The 19,921-nt window shown below is 35.3% G+C and overlaps 1 pseudogene; it reads left to right on the top strand.

Moving 5' to 3' along the window:
- The window catches only part of LOC118642020, a 45,490-nt pseudogene extending 35,575 nt beyond the window's left edge, over positions 1-9,915 (top strand).
- The last annotated feature ends 10,006 nt before the right edge of the window (positions 9,916-19,921 follow it).

The raw sequence follows: 19,921 nt of genomic DNA, 5'->3' as shown, positions 1-19,921 counted from the left end.
CTAAAAAAAAAAAAAAAAAAGTACAAACACCTTATTTTTAATAATATCATTAAAATAAATATATATTTTGCAATATTGTAAAATAGGTTTTATTAATATGGGCTTCATCTTGAATCAATAAAAGTAACACTTGCATTATTCTTTGTATGAAGCAGCCACAGTGTGTTTTTTTTAGGTGGCAAATTAAATAAAAAGCTCTTTGACAATCCTGTTAAATTTGATATGCTAGAACTCCTAGATGTATGTCTCTCTGATAATTTCATAAAAAATTTTAGCTTCTTTTTTTTAAATATTATTTTTCTTTATTGATTTTTAGAGAGAGAGGAAGGGAAAGGGAGAGAGAGAGAGAAACATCAATGAGAAAGAATATCGAAGGGCCACTAAGGATTTGGCCCACAACCTGGGCATGTGCTCTGACTGGGAATTGAACCTGTAACCTCTTGGTGCATGGGTCAATGTTCAACCACTGAGCCACACCATCCTGGCAGAACTTTTACATTCTTAAATAAAATGTTAAGTTTTGAAAATTTGTATTTAGCTATGAAACAGAAAAGCTTTCAAAGTCAACCAAAGATGACCACCTTATCGAGAACGTTGGCTCTCAGGGTATCATATTCACCTTTATGTTATTAAGTCTTCCCACTTACAATGTAGCAGAACTGAGTGTATGTTCATACAGGCTTATATCATGTCAGACTTGACACTGAAAATAAGTGTCTAATGGTTGACCTTATTTACAGAATATTTTCCGAGGTAACAAAAGTACTATAAAATTTGACCTGTTTTTATTTAGCATATTCCAGAGGGGAAAGAAAGTTTTATATATTGTTACCTTTGAAAGGATAGTTCCCATTCTTAATTTATCTCTCATTGTACAACATAAAGTAGACATCAAATATCAATTGATATAATTAAGATTTTGAAAAGTATTATTATTTACCTTGTACTAATTTATTTTTCTTACCTTCACTGTAGGTAATATTTAACAGCTATATAATATACATTGTTGATGGTATAACATTAACCTAAGGTTAAGGTTAATATTTAGTATATCATATATTTTCCTTTTTCAAGTTTCAAGAATTGTATATTTCAGAATAATAATAATTGAAATCTGTTCTCAGACTTAAAACAGATGTTTTTAGTGTCTTCCATGAACATCGTAAAACCTCTGAGCTATTTCTATCTGGTGCATTATTTTAAGTTTTCTAAAGTAAGCTGTAGTATGTACACATGCACCAGAATAAAATAAAAATAAAACAATAATCAACATATGAATGGGCTATATTTCTTCTTTATCTCTCTCCATACAATGTAATCCAACTTTTTCAAAATGATTTCATTATTGATATTACCATAACCATTGCTTAAACTCAAGGCAGTATTATTTTCATTTAATATGCCCCTTAATACCTTTTATAATGAAGTTAAAATATGTCCTATTCAAGTTTAAAGGCCAATAAATGTATATTGCAATATCTTACCCAGGCTTCTACCAGCTACTTGTGAGAACACATTAAGAGGGGTGCAGGAAAGCATATTAGAGAATCAAGCCTTTAATAAGATTCTTACTAAGTGCTGAGTTTCAAGCCCAGCATGTTAAAGAGTTTAACATGTTAAAAAGTTTATCTTGTATTTGACCAGTCAATGTTTTTTGTCTTCCATTTCAAGTGTTAGGTAAAGTATTTGTTATAGCAGTTACCACTTTTGCAGTCTTAATGTCCCCTATTCTATTTAAATTTAATCTTTTGTTTATATAATGAGATTGTAACTATGTACTTTTCCTTATAGTGTAGTGTGATACAGTCTCACACTTGATGGTCTTTAACACTCACAAAATATATGTTTGAAGTTATATTGTAGACAAAGAAGAAACAATACTGTCTATGAGAATTTACCTTTAAATAGTGGAGCCAGTTGGCAGATCTTGTACCTATGGATTTAGCTTTGCTCCTTCAAATCATGTTTCCTTATGGGACCTAGGACCCTCAAAACCACCAATAGATTTCTTTTTCTATTGCTGACACTATTATAGATGTCTCCCACTTTCCTTCCTTTGCCCACCTCCACCCTGCCCCACCCCCTCTGGCCTTCACCACACTGTTGTCTGTGTCATGGCCTGTATAACATTTACTTAACCATAAGATAAAATCAAATTAAAGGACATACATGAAGTCAATGAAACAAAGATACTAAGGCCTTCCCTTTGTTTTCCTTTGGTAGACATGTCATGAAATGAAAGATCCAGTATCTTTCTACTCTTTGACCCACGCAGCCCTGCTACTTTGCAGGCAGCCTCACAGCATTCAGAACTGTCGAGGATTCCTGGCCAAAAGTGTAGAAAGCCTGGCAGTGAAGAGCAACATTCTGCCTGTTTGTACTGTGCCCACTGCAGTGACAGCTGCTGAGACAGATTTCAAAGTCGTTTACACCACCAGTTACCCATGTATTCCTATCCTTGGCACCTCTTCCAAGAATAGCAAATGCCAGCTGTTCCTTTTGGCCACCAAAGCAGTACATAGAATTGCCTCTGCCTCCAAAATAAATAAATTAGAAATAAATAACAGTGACGGAAAGTAAGAGCTATGCTGAGATGGGTGATAATCAACCCCCAAAAGATTTCTGTTTGCACTTCCAACTAACACATCAATACTTTGGCTCACACTTAGATCCAAACATCATGCCACTCCTATTCTTTCCTGAAAATACAAACAAAACTGAAAGAAAAAAAAATCTGCTAATAGCCTGGATGATGTGTTATTTGAGGGCTTGGGGGAATTTCAGTGTGTTTCTTAAGAAGTGTCAGAAAATACCAATCTTCTATTCATTCAGAAGTCAATGCAGTGCTTCCTATCCGAAACTTTGTTTTCATGAAAAGATTTTTGAAATACTGTGACAATGATATAATAATTAAAATCTAGTTAATAAATAGAAACAAAAACAAACACAGCTTTCTAATTAATTGGGACATCCAGGAAAGACCTAGATAACAGAACCTAAGTATGTATACATAGGTTTTGTTTTTGTTTTTGTTTTTGTTTTATCCTCATCTGAGGCCATCTTTCCACCTTTTTGTTCAGGTAGAGTGGGAGGGAGAGAGAAGAAGAGAGAGAGAGAGAGAAACATTGATGTGAAAGGGACACATCGAGTGGCTGCCTCCCGCATGACTCAACCAGGGCTGGGGACAAACTGCAACTGAGGTACGTGCTCTTAGCAGGAACCAAACCCCGGTCTCTCTTGACCTCAGGTCGATGCTCTAACTGCTGAGCAAAACTAGCCAGAGCAGTTTTTTTTTTTCTCCATCCATTATAAACAGCATTGATAAAAATAGAGGATAGCATCATATATAGTAAAACCTTAAAATACTTATCTATTATTATAAGCCCTCCATAAATATTTAATAAGCTTCCTGGTTTTACTTTTATAAATATTACTTTTCATAGTTTTTATTATTTAATATAGACTTAGAAATATATTAGCATAACATTGAAACAAACTATTTTTTCTGAACTCCTACAGTCTGTCAGTCAAAGAAGAAAAACATTGTTAAACTTCCCAGTTGGTTTTAAGTTCTATATTGGAAGCGCATGTTCTTTTCATTATTTTGATAAATTTTTGTAAAGCACATTGCAGTATTTGTTCAAATTAACATTTGAACTGATAAACATTTTGAAGCTTTCCTGTCTAATTACATTAAGATTGTGGTAGGTTAACTATCATTAAAAGTTAAATGTCTGTCTTAAATTAATTGATGAAATGAGGATATAATTGATTTTTTCCCTAATTCTTGCTTGTACTTTAGCATCTACTTACTATATTAAAGGACTATTGTAATATATGAAGATTCAACAAAACGAATGATCTAGTGGCCAAAAAATAACAGTTCCTTAAGAAATGAGTGTGCTACTCATATAATGTATTTTAAACTTTGTTCTAGTTTCCAATATATTTAGAAAAGCAAAACAAAAAAGTCTCAATTTTTGTTGAACATAAGGATTTAAATTATATTGTGCATTAAAAAAATCGACATAATATCTGGGTCATGATAAATGTTGGATTTTCATACTAGCTACTTTCTACCAGGTTGTTAGTTATTTTTTCTTATTGTTTTAATTTCTTAGAATTTTACTAATTCTTTTATTTCAAAAAAGCCAAAATGTATTTGTCCAAAATCCAATTTATTCTTTCTTCTCTTTAAGATATTTATTATCTTACACCCAAAACTTCTTTCTTCCCTTCAGAATTGGAAGCTTGCCTGTTTCTCAATTTGGTTGTACATAGGCTAGCAGATTACATATGGAAGGTAAAGGATTCTCCACCTAAATCCTCTTATTCACATTAATAATTTTTTAAAAAACATGCAAATGACTCCTCCTCTCTCCCATGTCCTTGCCCCAGCCTCCTCCCAGAATAATATTTCTAAAGCTTGTGTTCTTTATATTTCAAGCATAGAGTCTTCGAAGTTGAAGCAATTGGTTTAAAATGTCCCTGATATTACAAGTGTAAAGGGAATATTCCCATATTTAGTGCTATGAGAAATGCCAATTCACAGATGGTGCTCTCACGGAATAACATACGAATCTGACCCATAGGAATATACATGGTTTTAAGATACTTGAACCACCGGTTTAGCATTCTGCATTTAAAGAGGTTTATATGACCTTCTTCAAACATCATTTGGGGTGTGTTTTTATTATCAATTTCACCTTAGCGAAAATAGTATGAAAATAAAGCAGGCAATATAGGATTGACTTGAGTATACTTAAATCCATGTCATTTGTAATTCTGATTCTTTTTTTCCCCCTCTGGAATGATACACTAAGAACAGCAGTCCTATTTTGTTTACACTGTGAACACTAATAGTAATGTTTTGTTCTGTTTTGCTTTTCTTTATTCTGTCTTTGGCTCAAAACATTTTTGTTTTTCACACAGTTCCTGTCTTTTGCTCCAGAGGCTCTTCATCAGAGGGTGCGCATGTGTGTCTTGGAAGAATGTGATTTTGTAACTATGGAATTCATATCTGTAGATATGTCATCAGGAAAACTCATCTCTCATTTTTTTGGTTAAGAATGTTGAAATAGCCCAGCCTGTGTGCCTCAGTGGATTGAGCATCGTCCCATGGACTGAGAGGTCCCAGTTCCATTCCCAGTCAGGGCACATGCCAGGTTTCGGGCTTGATCCCCAGTAGGGGGCGTGCAAGAGGCAGGCAAGTGATGTTTCTCTCTCACTTCCTCACATGGATGTTTCCATCTCTCTCATTTCCTCTCTCTCTAAAAAAAAATCAATAAAAACATAACTTTTAAAAAATTTTTTAAAAAGAAAAATATGTTGAAATAATCTTACTAAGCTTGTGTTTCTTTGCCCTCAGGTCAGAATTTGTCATTTTTCACTATGTCTTTGGTTTTCCAATACTTTTGTATTTATGGTTTCTTTAATAATTTAACAACCATTTATTTAGCACCTAGTACATAACAGACACATAACACACATTACCTCTAAAATCTCATTACTATTCTACATTTTACATTTAAGTACACGGATACCTAGAGAACTTAAAAGATTTGCCTTAGATAACACAGCTTTAAATTCACACTCACATAGTTCCACGGAGTGTATTTTTCTCAACCTTACTACTTTGCCTTCTGGCTTAAATTATATATTTTACTCTAAATTTATTTGGAGGAGACTAGATTTAGGGTTAGGTGGGTATAAGAGACTTTGGCCATATCGGTAGTAATTAACATCATAAAAGACATACATTCATTGCTTATTAGAAATAAAATATTCTGAAATTCAATTGGACCTCAAGTTTATAAAGTTTCTATTTTAATAGCTGAGTTAGAAATAAAATATTTCACCATAAAACTCTGGAAGTAGCCCTGGCCGGTTTGGCTCAGCGGTTAGAGCGTCCGCCTGCGGTCCGGAGAGACCCGGGTTCGGTTCCCGCTAAGAGCATGTACCTCGGTTGCAGTTTGTCCCCGGCCCTGGTTGGTCGTGCGGGTGGCAGCCACGCGATGTGTCCCTTTCACGTCGATGTTTCCCCCTCTGTCTCTTCCTCTCTCTTCCTTCCACTCTGTCTGTACAAAAAATGGAAAAATGTCCTCGGATGAGGATAAAAAAAAAAAACAAAAAAACTCTGGAAGTATAATTAAGTATTTTGTGGTAAATCATGAGCTAGTTTAGCTATATTTATCTGTTCAGTTGTGGCAAAGCTGAGGTCTGGCTTTAGTTTTGTGTAAGTAGAGATTCTGCCTTACTAGGGGATTATAAGAAAAGTGGGTGTTATCTTCAGCTGAGAAATATATGTGAATAACAAGCAGCCATTTTCTCTAGGGAAGATATAATTTGAGACCTAGGTCTTTTACTTGGATTTTCTCCTGTGTTGGTAACCCAATACATATTAACCTAAGAATTTTATGTGTTTCTCTACTCAAAAGTTTCTTTGGCTTACATGTAATTTCCTGAGATCTTAGGTCAATCTAGGACAACACATTTTTTTCTGTGATTTTTTTGGTTTTCATAAGAGACTTTTGGTTTTATTATTTGATATGTCATGGAATTACACTTAGTCACAAGATTTTTCAGGAAAGAAACATTACACTGTGATATGTACTACAATCAGGTTAATAAAAAATACTTTTAAAGTGGAAATTGTTTGCAGCATTATTTAATAGCCTCTCATCAAGGATATTCTGTAGCAAAGATGTGCTAGAAAAGATTTATAATGCACATATTTGAAGACAGAAAGAATAGAAAAAAGCATATGCCTATCACATTAACATATAAGTTTGTATTCGTCCCCTAATAGGATAGTTATGAGTGCATCAATCCATGTCATCCTTTTAGGACAAAGTAAATTGCCAACTATGATACATTTCATCATGGCAGATCAGCAGGTAATGACAAAGTAGATGTGGTCAGCAACCAGGAGGGGGACATACTATAGACTCTTGACCTTCTTATATGCTTCTTCTACTGATCATTAGCACTCAGGGATCTAGTGTGTTAACCTGGTATAAAATACATACCTACAATCAGTACAGAATTTTTTGCTACAATTGGTTGAAACAAGGAAATAAAGTGCCCAGATTAAGAGCTAAAAACATTATCAGCTATATTTCCAAGGTAGAATGTTAAGCAGAACATGAGACTTTTTCCTGCTCTACTATTCACAAAGAGTTTCTGAGACATTTAGTCTTTTTTGCAAAAAAATATGAAAATTTCTTTTCTTAGATATATGCTTTATAAAAACTTGAACTTTTGTCACAAAAAAATCACAGTGGCTTTAATGTGAATATGTAAAAACAGACTATCCTGGATCTAAACAAAAACAAATATAAAGTTTCATTCATTAGAAAATAAAGCTAAAATTTACAATTTGGTAAGTAATTTATTTATGATTTTTCCTTTAAGAGTGTGACTTACATTTCAAAAATCATGAGCTTTTGTTTGAAATGTCATTACCCCCACGCATGGATTACTGAAACTCAGTTCACAAGTCATGATCATTTTATTTGTTCAAGGATGTAGGAAGAAGACAGCTTGATTTTGTACAGCTAGACTGCTGAGCAGCAAAATGGCTATGCTTTAGCACATGATTGTATCTAAATGGAATCAGCAGATAGAGAATAAGCAAATCAGCCTATTTCTAAAAAGATGGCCTCAAAAATATTCACTTCCGGACACCTTTAGAAAACCATGTGAAGTCATTATTATAAAAGGCCAGTATCCTTAGGAGCAAGTTAGCATTGATTGTGCCTTCCTATTGCATATGATGACATAAGGGACTTGCAACATGTTCATCAAGCTGCCTGTGTGGCATATCTTAGAGGTTAACGTCATAAGATTAAAGGCAGCCTGAGAATAAAAATAAAATCTAAGAGTTTTAAGACCATGAGTTTAATACTCAAAATATAATAGAGAAAAATTAAAGTGATTGTTATCTATGTTTTAGCATACATGTGTATTTAATAGAAACACATTCCCCCAATATGCATGAACACATCAACAACGGTTATTCATCAACTGGTCTCATGTAACATTACCCTGCTTACCTGCTGATTTATTAACTACAGAAATAAAAAGATAGATTTAGAATATTTGAAGCAACATTTGAGGTTACTCGGTTTTACATCGATTGCATATTACCTACTCTAAGTAACTAAACATCCATAAGAATGGATCTGGTGGTCCGGCCGGCATGGCTCAGTGGTTGAGCACTGACCCAAACACCAAGAGGTCACTGCTTGGATTTCCAGTCAGGGCGCATGCCCAGGTTGTGGGCCAGAACCCCAGTGGGGAGCATGCAGGAGGCGGCCAATCAATGTTCTCTCTCATCAATGTTTCTATCTCTCTCTCCCTCTCCCTTCCTCTCTCTAAAATCAATAAAGAAAAAAAAAAAAAAAATTCGGGCTTTGTCTGCAGGTCCCGGCCATCTGCTGAGATGGCGAGCGCAGCTGCACCTGCAGTCCCCACTCTGGCCCCGCCTTTGGAGCAGCTCCAGGGGAGCTAGCAGGGGAGTAGCAGGGGAGCTGCGGCTGCTCTTGCCCGGAGTGCGGGTCGGGGAAGCCCAGGAGACCACCGAGGAGTTCAATCCGGAGACGTTTTGGCGAAGACTCAGTGAGTGCCTCTCCTGTCGGGTACTCCCCCCTCTCTTCTTCCGGCGGCCCGATCCCTTTCCCCTCGCTTGAGGTGCCTCAGAGGTTGAAATAGAAAGCATTGATTTTTGGAGGTGTTTTTGAGACGTCTTAGCCGATGAGGCAGCTGGGAGCGGGTCAAGGGAAGCCACGACTCTGACCGAAGTCTTTTCTCGACTTCGGCTGCCACCGCCGTCCTCACAGGAAACCCAGAGGCTCTGTGAACAAGTCCATGCTGCCATCAAGGCAATTATTGCCATTTACTATTTGCTTGCCAAGGACCAGGGAATCACCCTGAGAAAGCTGGTTCGGAGCGCCACTTTGGACATCGTGGATGGCATGGCTCATGGCTCAGTTGTGGAGGTGCTTCACATCACTCCAGCTCAGAGCCCCGAGAACAGTGACCTTCTTTCTTGCAACAGCGTCTGAGTTGCGTGCCAGCAGGTGCCTCAGATACCAAGAGATAACAAAGCTGCAGCCCTTTTAAGGCTGACAAAGAGTGTGGATTTAGTGAAAGATGCACATGAGGAAATGGAGCGGGCCGTGGAAGAATGTGACCCTTACCATCTCTTGAATGACGTTGAGGAGAACAACTCTGACAGCCATGGTAATGAACAGGATGATGTGTTGGGGTGTCCAAACAATCAGGACTCATATTGGTCAGAGGAAGATCAAGAGCTCATAATCCCACGCCTTGCACTGGTGAGAGCATCCAAAGCCTGCCTGAAGAAAATCCGGATGGCAGTGGCAGAGAATGGGAACAAGGACCAGGTGGCCCAGTTGGATGACATGTGGATATTTCTGATGAGATCAGCCCTAGTGTGGATGATTTGGCTCTGAGTATATATCCACCTATGTGCTATCTGACTGTGCGAATCAATGCTGTGAAACTTGTGTGTCTGTTCTAAAGAAGGCACTTGAAATTACAAAAGCAAGTCATGTGACCCCACAGCCAAAACATAGTTGGATCTCTTTACTCATTAATGCCATTGATCATTGCATGAACAGAATCAAGGAACTCACTCAGAATGAACTTGAATTGTGAGTTTTCAGGCCCATTTGTCCTATCCTCTCTCCTTTTCTTACTGTCACAGCCAGGCTGTGACATCTGCTTTTAAAATGAGGCTAGAATGCTTTCTGGTTTGAAAGGGAGTTTCTGTCTATACTTATCAAGAGACCCCGTTACCAAAGATTGTTGGTTAGGCCAGACTGGCAATTATTTATAAAACACATGAGCATGATATATTTTTCTGTGTTAGGTACAAAAGATAATGGCATGAGTTTGTGTTTCTGAATCACTTCCCAGAGATTCCTGGGGAAGCTGCCTTATTCCCTATTTGCAATAAAGTGTGTTGTTTCATTGTTAAAGATGTTGTCAGTCTCAATAAAATGCTAACCTGCCAGTGGTAAAAAAAAAAAAAAAAAAAATTAGAAAAGAATGGATTTGATGAAATATAGAGTAAGGTTAGTATTTACAGAAATAAAATTATGTGTAAGAATGGAAGAGAGAGTTGACGCGATAGATTCAAAACATCACATCTTCCAGTTAGCAGTCTTGAGGAAGTCTATTTTTTCTCTGGAGCACGAAATGTTTAATAAGCAAAATAGTTTCTATACTGGAGAAATGAGAGGCCAAGAAGCTTATGAAGATAATAAAGGATGTTTAAGCTTATTTTCAAATATAAAAAGGCAATTGTAAATATTTACATGATATGGATTACTAAACCCATAATGTACATAAATTTATTATAATCAGTAATTGTAATTTGTTAGATCAATTCTTTCAAAAGATGGGGCCCCATATTCTTTATTCTATACCTGTTGTCTGTATGGTATATATTATCCACACTTTTCTTGCTTGTTTGCATAATTGGATGATTCAGCTTTAACATATCCCTGCTATTTTTTCATAAATATGCATATTAAAACCATATGTTCCATTGTCTTTTCTCATAGTCTCAAAATTCCTGGAAATGTATCCTATGATTATATGAGTTACTTTTCTGTACATAAAAAGAAAGATAAAACATCACCACTCCCTAGAATAAAACAGTCCACATTGGAGCAGCTGATGATACTGCCACATGCTGGGAAAAATATTTTACTGACAGACTCTGTCATCTGGATTATTGCAAATGACAATGAGGCAATTGATCTGGTAAATTTCCAAATACATTTCTGACAAAGCCAATCATGTGAGTATGTCAAATCGGTTGTTGCACTATTTTAACTTAAATCCCAATCCTGAAATATATTCCTACCAGTAAGTAGGATTTTATAACGTGAACAAACATGGTGAATAAAGATTCATGGAGCTGTTGGGAAAGCTAATTGTCAGTAATGTACTGTTAATTATTGAAGATCTTTTGTCAACTTACCTTCCACAGTATTAGTAAAACTGCTCTTTAGTAAACTTTATTATAAAAATCACTTTATTTGTCCTGTTAGGTTCAGCGGTTAGAGCGTCGGCCTGCGGTTCAGAGAGACCCGGGTTCAGTTTCCGCTAAGGGCGCGTACCTCGGTTGCAGTTTGTCCCCAGCCCTGGTTGCACTATATTATTTCTTCAGATGACGCACACAGTTGTTGACAAGATGAAGGTGTGTTCATTATGATCAACAGCATATTTAAGAGTCTGGAGGGGGAATATAACTGATTTATTCTTACATCTATAAAGCATGTCAATTATTGTTTTTTATATGTACTATTGATATTTTAAAGAAAGAAGAAGGGAGGGAGAGAGAGAAAGATTGATGTGAGAGAGAAACATTGATTGGCTACCTCATGCATGCCCCATACCGGGGATTGAGCCCGCAACCTGGGCATGTTCCCTGATTGGGAATCTAACTGGGACCTCTCAGTCCATGAGACAATGCTCAATCCATTGAGCCACACCAGCCAGGTAGAGCATTTCAATTAAAGGTACATGGTGCAACTGTATAAACCTCTACAGACCTGAGTTTGAAGTACACAAAACACAATAGAAAAATAAAGATGCATGTGAAGTTGATGAAATAAACCTAAAAACCTAATTTTTAATAAGATGTTGAAAATTTAATGAATAAGATACTAATCAAGAAAATCATTAGACTGAGTTAAACTCCAAAGTGGATGTAGGATCCGTTTGTGTTACAGCTCTGTATCCTTGTGATACAACTGACTTCAGCCACGTACCCTAATATAATATGCATTATGGATTTTTATATTTCAGCATATTTTTTCTCTTAAAATTGAAATAACTTTCTTTCTTTTTCTTCTCTGAAGGTTTGCCCTAAATTGTCCTAGCTTTTCTTTTCTTTCATAGGAACATGGTCTAATCTTTATTTGATCACCTCTTACAAGATACCATGGTGTATATCTTTCTCCCTCATTTAGCTGTGAATTTCTCAAGAGGCAGTCCCTGTTTTATTTATATTTACATTCCATTATTTCCTCTATCACCTAACACAAAGTCTGACACAAAAAAATCCTCCAATAATTAGTTCCATTTACTCCATCAGAGGAGAAATTTGGGAACCTTTACTTTTAAGAGATACAGCCTTAAATGTTTTATCATAATTAACAGTCATGTATGAATGTACAGAAAGACAAATGAGTAGTTAGAGCCAGAAGTTGGTGGCATTTTGTCTTTTGCCTCTTGGCCTCAGCTTCCACAAAACTCCTGAATGTGTTACATAATATATGGTGAAACCATTTAGAAAATACCCGTGGTATGATTTTTAACCACAACCTTCGACTCAAGGCAACATGCCCAGGACCTGCTTTGAATGAACAGTGTGTCAACTCAGTACTGTATTATTAGAAAAATTTATTTCAGGATCTGAGTAGAAAGACTTCTCAGAAATTCTAATTACTTACTAAGGGGGAAAAAATGAGGAGAAAATAATTAAAAATAAATCAAAGTCTTGTGAGTTGAGATGAATAAAGTATTGACTAACCTTCTAATTTTCTAAGCAAGATTTTTGAGCATCCAAAACCCTATTTTGAAAAAGCTACATTTTTTTAGTGAGTTAGCTAGCATAAAGGAATAAAAATAATATAGCTAATGGGTGTTGGCTCAGAAAACAATATCATTAATTTGATACTGTTTAAGGGTAAAAATGCTAATATTCCAGTAAGGACTTGTTTTAGGGAAGTTCAAATAGATTGTGGAAAATAAACTATGGAAAGAGAATAAAAACCGTAGAAAGGTACCAGTTCTTCTCTTGACTATCTTCAAAACAGATGGTTAATTAAACAATCCATTATGGCAATTCCCAACTTTTATTGGAAATACAATGTATGTGATTATGTTCTGTATTTTTCTTTATTCTCATAGCTCATATTATCTCAAGTTCTGCATGCTTTAAAAAAAAATGTATTAGCTTTATAAAAGAAAACTGATTTGGACCAATGAGCCATTTGTATATTTAACATTATAGTCTTTGTTTCTCTAGAAGACAATCAACATATAAATGATAAAACATTTCCTTATCATTTTTCCTATGCCTTCTGAGTAGAAATATTGATATCAGTTGTTAGATCTTTAGTTGATAATCTCATTCTCACAAAAGGGCTTCTAATTCCTACAAAGCTTTTACTGAGAGACATGACAGAAACCCTTTGGACTAATAATCGGGTGATTTATAAATATTTACATCTCATTTAAGAGACTACCATTATACCTATAAGAAGGATCAAGTATTGGTTGACATTTCCTTCATGCAAACCGATTCATAAAAGAAGGGCTAAAATACTCAGATCCCTCTCAGCCTCCTTAGTGTACTAAAAGGAGCACTAATGGGATAGAATGAAAAAAAGGTACAAAATGATTAATATACCTTGCCACCAAACCTCAGCATCCTTTGCTATTGAGCATGTTAGGTGTTGTTGTTGTTTTTTTTATTTTTCGATTAATATATCTTTTAGTGAAGGGCAGAAAGATCCAATGCTTACTGGAATCATGTGGTTATTGAACCGTGGCATAAAACAGATGAAAGAGAATTATAGACTATTTCATTAGAGCAATGTCAAATGGCTGTTCTAGTCATTTATTGTGCAACAAGCTACTCTAAAATTTAATGGTTTCAAACAACTATAATCATTTATTTTTCTCATGAAATCTGCAATTTGGTCAGAGCTCAGTGGGAAAAGCTCATTTCTGTTCCATTCAGCAGTAGCTGGAGTTGCTCAACTGAGAACCAAAGGATCTGTTTCCAAGATGATTCACTAACATGGTTGCCAGGTTGGTGTAGGTTGTGGCTGAGAACTCAACTTGAACTGAGGGATGGGGGGGGGGGGGGTCTTCATTCTTCTCCTTTGGGTCTCACTGTGTGGCCTGGACTTCCTTATAGCATTTGATCATAGATTTGAGAAATAACAATTAAATACAATGCAGGATCCTCTATAAGATTTTGGGACAGAAGAAGGATATTAAATGAAAAAGTATTAATATTTGAATAAGGTCTCCAGTTTATTTAATAATATTATACCAGGGTTAATTTAGTATTCTTGAGAATTTTATTATACTTATAAAAGTAATTAATATTAGTTTAAATAGGGCAAGGTATACAAATGAACAATTTACAATGCTATAAATTTTTATTTAATTTTTTCAATTGAGATATGATTGATTATAACATTGCATTCGTTTTAGATGTTTAACATGATTTAATATATGTATATATTATCAGATGATTAGTACAATATATTTGGAAAACATCCATCACAACACATATATACAAATTTTGTGTGTGCATGAGTGATGAGACATTTAAGATCTTTACACAGTATTGTTAACTATAGTCATTATGGCGTACATCACATCCCTGGGATATATTTATCAGAGTGCAAATTTATACCATTTGACTAGTTTCACCCATTTTGCCCCCCACCTACCCCCACCTCTGGGTAACCATCAACCTGTTCTTTATATCTCTAAATTCTGATTATATACGTATATATTATAAATGATGCTGCAATGTACATAGGAGTGCAGAAATATCTTCAAGATAGTGATTTTATTTCTTTTGAACAAATATCTGCAAAAAGGGCTGGATCATTTGATAGGTCTAATTTTAATTTTTTGAGAAACTTTTATATTGTTTTGCATTGTGACTGTATCAATTTACATTTCTACCAATTTGCAGAAGGATTGCCTTTTCTCCATATCCTCACCAAAGCTTATTTCTTGTCTTTTTTATAATAGCCATTCTCAAAGGTGTGAGGTGACATTTCATTGTAGTTTTAATTTGCATTTCCATAACGATTATTGCTGTTAAGCATCTTTTCATATACCTGTTGGCTATTTTTATATCTTCTTTGGAAAAATGTCAATTCAGATCTTCTTATTTTTTAATCAGATTTAAAAAATTGAGTAGTAGATGTTCTTTACATATTTTAGAAATTAATCTCTTATCAAATATATAATTTGCAAATATTTTCTCTCATTCTGTAGATTGCCTTTTCACTGTTGATTGTTTTCTTTGCCATACACATTTTTTTTAGTTTGATATAGTCCCACTTCTTTATTTTTTATTTTGTTGCCTTTGCCTTTAGTGCCAAACCAAAAGTAAATAAATTGATTACTTAATTAATTAATTAATGCCAGGATCAATGGTAAGGAGGTTAGAGCCTATGTTTTCTTCTAGAAGTTTTATGGATTCTGGTTCTATGCTTAAATCTTTAATCCATTTTAGTTGATTTCAGTATATCACGTATGAGAGGGGTCCAGTTTCATGCCCATGCATTTGACTGTCCAGTTTTTCAACACTGTTTATTGAAGAGATTATTTTATCCTCATTGTATATTCTTGGCTCTTTTGTCATAAATAGAACATATAAGCATGGGTTTATTTCTGTGCTCTCTATTCTGTTCTACTAATTTCTTTGTCTGTTTTTATGCCAATGTCATATTAATTTTATTACTATATCTTTGTAATATAGTTTGAAATTAGGAAGTATGATGCCTTCAGCTTTGTTCTTCTTTGTCAAGATTTCTTTGGTTATTTGGGTTCTTTTGTGATTTTATTTTATTTTATTTTATTTTATTTTATTTTATTTTATTTTATTTTATTTTTATCCTCACCCGAGGACATTTTTCCATTTTTTGTTCAGGTAGAGTGGGAGGGAGAGAGAGGAACAGAGAGAGAGAGAGAAACATCGACATGAAAGGAACACATCGAGTGGCTGCCACCCGCACAACCGACCAGGGCCAGGGACAAACTGCAACCGAGGTACGTGCCCTTAGCGGGAACCGAACCCGGGTCTTTCAGGACCGCAGGCCGACGCTCTAACCGCTGAGCTGAGCCAAACCGGCCAGGGCTCTTTTGTGATTTTTATACAAATCTTTGAACTGTTTGTTCTATTTTTTGGGAATAATGCCATTGGAATTTTTATAGGGATTGCATTAAATCTGGAGACTGCTTTGGGTAGTGTGGAGATTTTAGCAATGTTAATTCTAATCCATGAGCTCTTAATATCTTTCCATATATTTTTGTCTTCTTTAATTCCTTTCATCAATGTCTTATAGTTTTCAGTGCACAAGTCTTTCACCTCCTTGATTATATTTATTCCCAAGTATTTTATTCTCGTATACTTTCCTCTAATTCTAAAATTAGTTCACAGTAAAATGGGAAAATAAACTCTGGTTGGTGTAGTTCAGTTGGTTGGAGCATCATCCCAGATAAAAGGGTCTCAGATACGATTACTGGTAAGGGCACATTCCCAGGTAGTGGGTTTGATTCCCAGTTGGGGCAGTGTGGAGGCAACTGATTGATGTTTCTCACAACAACCCATCTCCCTTCCTCTCTGTCTATCTCACTCACTCTCTTTCTCAGAGAGAGAGGGAGTGAGTACATACATGAGAGAGAGAGAGAGAGAGAGAGAATAAATAAATAAATAAATAAATACTCTTCCAAGATGATTATGCCAGGTTGATACTGGTGCAGAATGGGTGCATTAGGTGACCTTCTACAATAACTCCAATGATTCTTGCCTTCTGATATCCACACCTTTGTGTAGTCCCCTCCCTTGAATGTGTGTTGTACCTAGTGATTTACTTCTGCTAAATAGAATACAACAAAGATGATGTGATGTCATCTCAAATATTCAGTGATAAAAACCATCAACTTCCATCTCCCTGGTATTCTTTCTCTCTTCTCAAATGCTTGCTCTGATGGAGAGGTTCACTAGCAAGGAACCAAAAATTTGCAAAGCACTAAAAATTTCAGTCAACAGTCTGAAAAGCATGAAATCCTGCCAAGAAACACTGAGTCAATGTGGAAAAGGGATCTTGATTGAGTTGAACCTTGAAATAAATGCAGCCCTAGGTAAAACCTTAAATGTAGCTTCCTAAAACCCTGAATCAGAGGTGTCTTGACTGATATCTGACCCATAAAAAGTATAAGATCATAAACATGTTTTAAGGTGCTAAATTTTGGTGTAATTTGTTATGCAACAATAGATCATTAATGCAGTAAGACCAAAAGGAACTAGGTTGGATTCTGAAGACTAGAACCTAAATGTAAAGAATTTGCAATTGAGGATAAAAATAAAAGAGAAGAGGTAGTGTTTCTGTGCATGTAATTTCAGCAGTAACTAAAAAATTCTAAGAATCAAAACGTCTAGTCTCTTCACATACCCAAAGTTTTAAATGGACTCAACCAGACTTCAAAGAAATTACTACATATAATGTATACTTTGGTCCTTAAAAAAATCATTTTTGAATCAGATTGAGTCTGAGTTATATTTTGTTTTTACTGTAAATAAGAATGTATTGAGGCCACAGGCTTGGATTTGAATACTAGTTCTATAGTACACATTTTTCAATTTGATCCCCTAAACAGACTGAACAAGACGGGAAAAAAGAACCTTTATTTATTTTTCAGCTTAATTTGTTATGCTTTTCAATTTCAATTTGCTTTATTTTTAAAAATTGGATTAATTTTCTTTGAAATTTTGAACTTTTTCTAATGTATCTAGATTGTTAGGATTCTATGTTTATTTTAGAAAATAATAATCTGTGCCAGCTTAATTATATCTCTACATGATATACGTAGATTTTATCTACATTGTTATTACATTTCATTAAATAGTGAATGAATTTAGGCATCCTCAGAAAAAAGAACAAACCATCAGTAAAATATCAAATCAAAATGAATAGACAATCTAGACAAATTTTCAATGTCCCTTGTAATATCCAGCTTTGCTGATCACCATTTTTTCTCTGTTATGGTCAAAATATAACCCTAACCTGGGCTAACAATTATATATACGTGTGTGTGTGTGTGTGTGTGTGTGTGTGTGTGTATGGATACTGCTGTATGTGTGTGTGTATGCTGTTTGATACTAGGGAAATAATAGAAGAGCATGTGGCTGTATTGGCATGAAACTCTCACCACTTAAGAAATTCTCATTGAAGATAGGCAGTTATACAGGTGGATATATAAAGAACATGCTTTATTTGCTGCTCACTTTAATTACTCCTGAAACCTTCTATCATGACAAATTCACCTTGAATCCTCTTACAGGGACTTGACCCAGCATCAAATGTAATTCTCAAGGATGTTTAATGTTATATAGAAGTGTGTTTTTTAACCCTAAAATGCACTTTAAAATGGAGCCACAGCAAAGAATGTCTAGTATTTTTTAAATATTCATTTTAAAACATGAAGATTTTTCTAAAATTGAATGTTCTTATTGTCCTTCTTGGATTAGAAGTCACACTTCTTTCTGTAATCACTATGTGCTGTTTTTGTGTACTATTCAATTGTCCATTGAAAAACAACAAAAGAGTTATTTTTATTTACTCTTCCATATCTAACAAAAAATTGATATTTGTTCATATTTTCTCATTTGATTTATTCTCTCCTGCTTATTCTACCACACACTTTTATTTCTAGAAAAGACTCCACTGATCCCATTATCTCTACTGTTTCCAGAGGAAATGTCATTTGAACATAGTGTGGTCCAAGCGTCTAGCCACATTTGATTGGATTAGGTGTGGGGATATAATCCAGCCCAGGTCAAGGAGTACATTTTATATAAACTTAAAATTGGTATTCAGGAAGTCAAGTTAGTTCCAGGGATGCTGGGCTGCAGTGTAAAAAATAGCAATAATCTGAGCCTCTTAAATAAGATTGGCCACATTTGATTCTTTTCTTCATCACATGTTAGATGTCTAGCCACAGGTTAGTTATGAACCTCTGTGTCTCAGTTTTCACATGTGTAAATTTCCAATAATAAAAGTGCTTATGTCTTTGGGTTCCTGTGAGGATTACTTAGGATAAAATATAAGTAGAGTGCCTGGCACTTAGTACATACTCAATAACTGTTGTTGTTTGTTTCACTGTTGCTTAGATATATTATAGATAAAAAAATAGCTTGGCTGGTGTGGCTCAGTGGTTGAGCATCGACCCATGCACCAAGAGGTCTTCACTGGTTCAATTCCTGGTCAGGGCACATGCTCAGATTGTGGGCCAAATCCCTAGTGGGCAGGCATGCATGAGGCAGCCAATAGATGTCCTCTCTCATTGATGTTTCTATCTCTCTCCCCCTCTCCATTCCTATCTCTCTAAAAATTAATAAAAAAATTTTTTTATTAGATCAAGCCTACCTGCATATAGAGAAAATTAATCAAGAAATACATCAAACAATGGCACTGTAGTCCTTGTCTTCAGTTGTCTTTGAAGTCTAGTGAACGCCTTTCCTCACTTTCTATGAGTTGTTCATCTCATTCTAAAATTTATTTTTGCTTAGCCCTGGCCGGTTTGGCTCAGCCGTTAGAGCATCGGCCTGCGGTCCTGAAAGACCCGGGTTCGGTTCCCGCTAAGGGCGTGTACCTCGGATGCAGTTTGTCCCCGGCCCTGGTCGGTTGTGCGGGTGGCAGCCACTCGATGTGTTCCTTTCCCATTGATGTTTCTCTCTCTCTCTGTTCCTCTCTCTCCCTCCCACTCTACCTGAATAAAAAATGGAAAAATGTCCTCGGGTGAGGATAAAAAAAATAAAATAAAATTTATTTTTGCTTACGATTATTTGCTATATATCTATATTCAAGAAAAAAAGTCATACCTGATATGAGGAACTTACATATATCCAGATTACTATTTATGTTGTTAGTTCATCTTTTATTACTTTTCTCTAGAAAAATAATGAATAGTTGGTGACTTCTTAGAAAGTTTTATTATATTTAAGTAAGAAAATTATAATTTTCCATTGGCCATAGCATTGTTGTTGCCCCTTTGTAGTAAATATATGCTTTCTATGCAGACACTAGTGTTACTTATTATTCTTTCTAGCCACCTTCAAATT

This window comes from Molossus molossus, unplaced genomic scaffold (assembly GCF_014108415.1).
Source record: "Molossus molossus isolate mMolMol1 unplaced genomic scaffold, mMolMol1.p scaffold_m16_p_3, whole genome shotgun sequence".
In the NCBI taxonomy this organism is placed as follows: Eukaryota; Metazoa; Chordata; class Mammalia; order Chiroptera; family Molossidae; genus Molossus; species Molossus molossus.
Note: the sequence above shows the minus strand (reverse complement) of the source record. Positions and strands in the feature narration are given on the sequence as shown.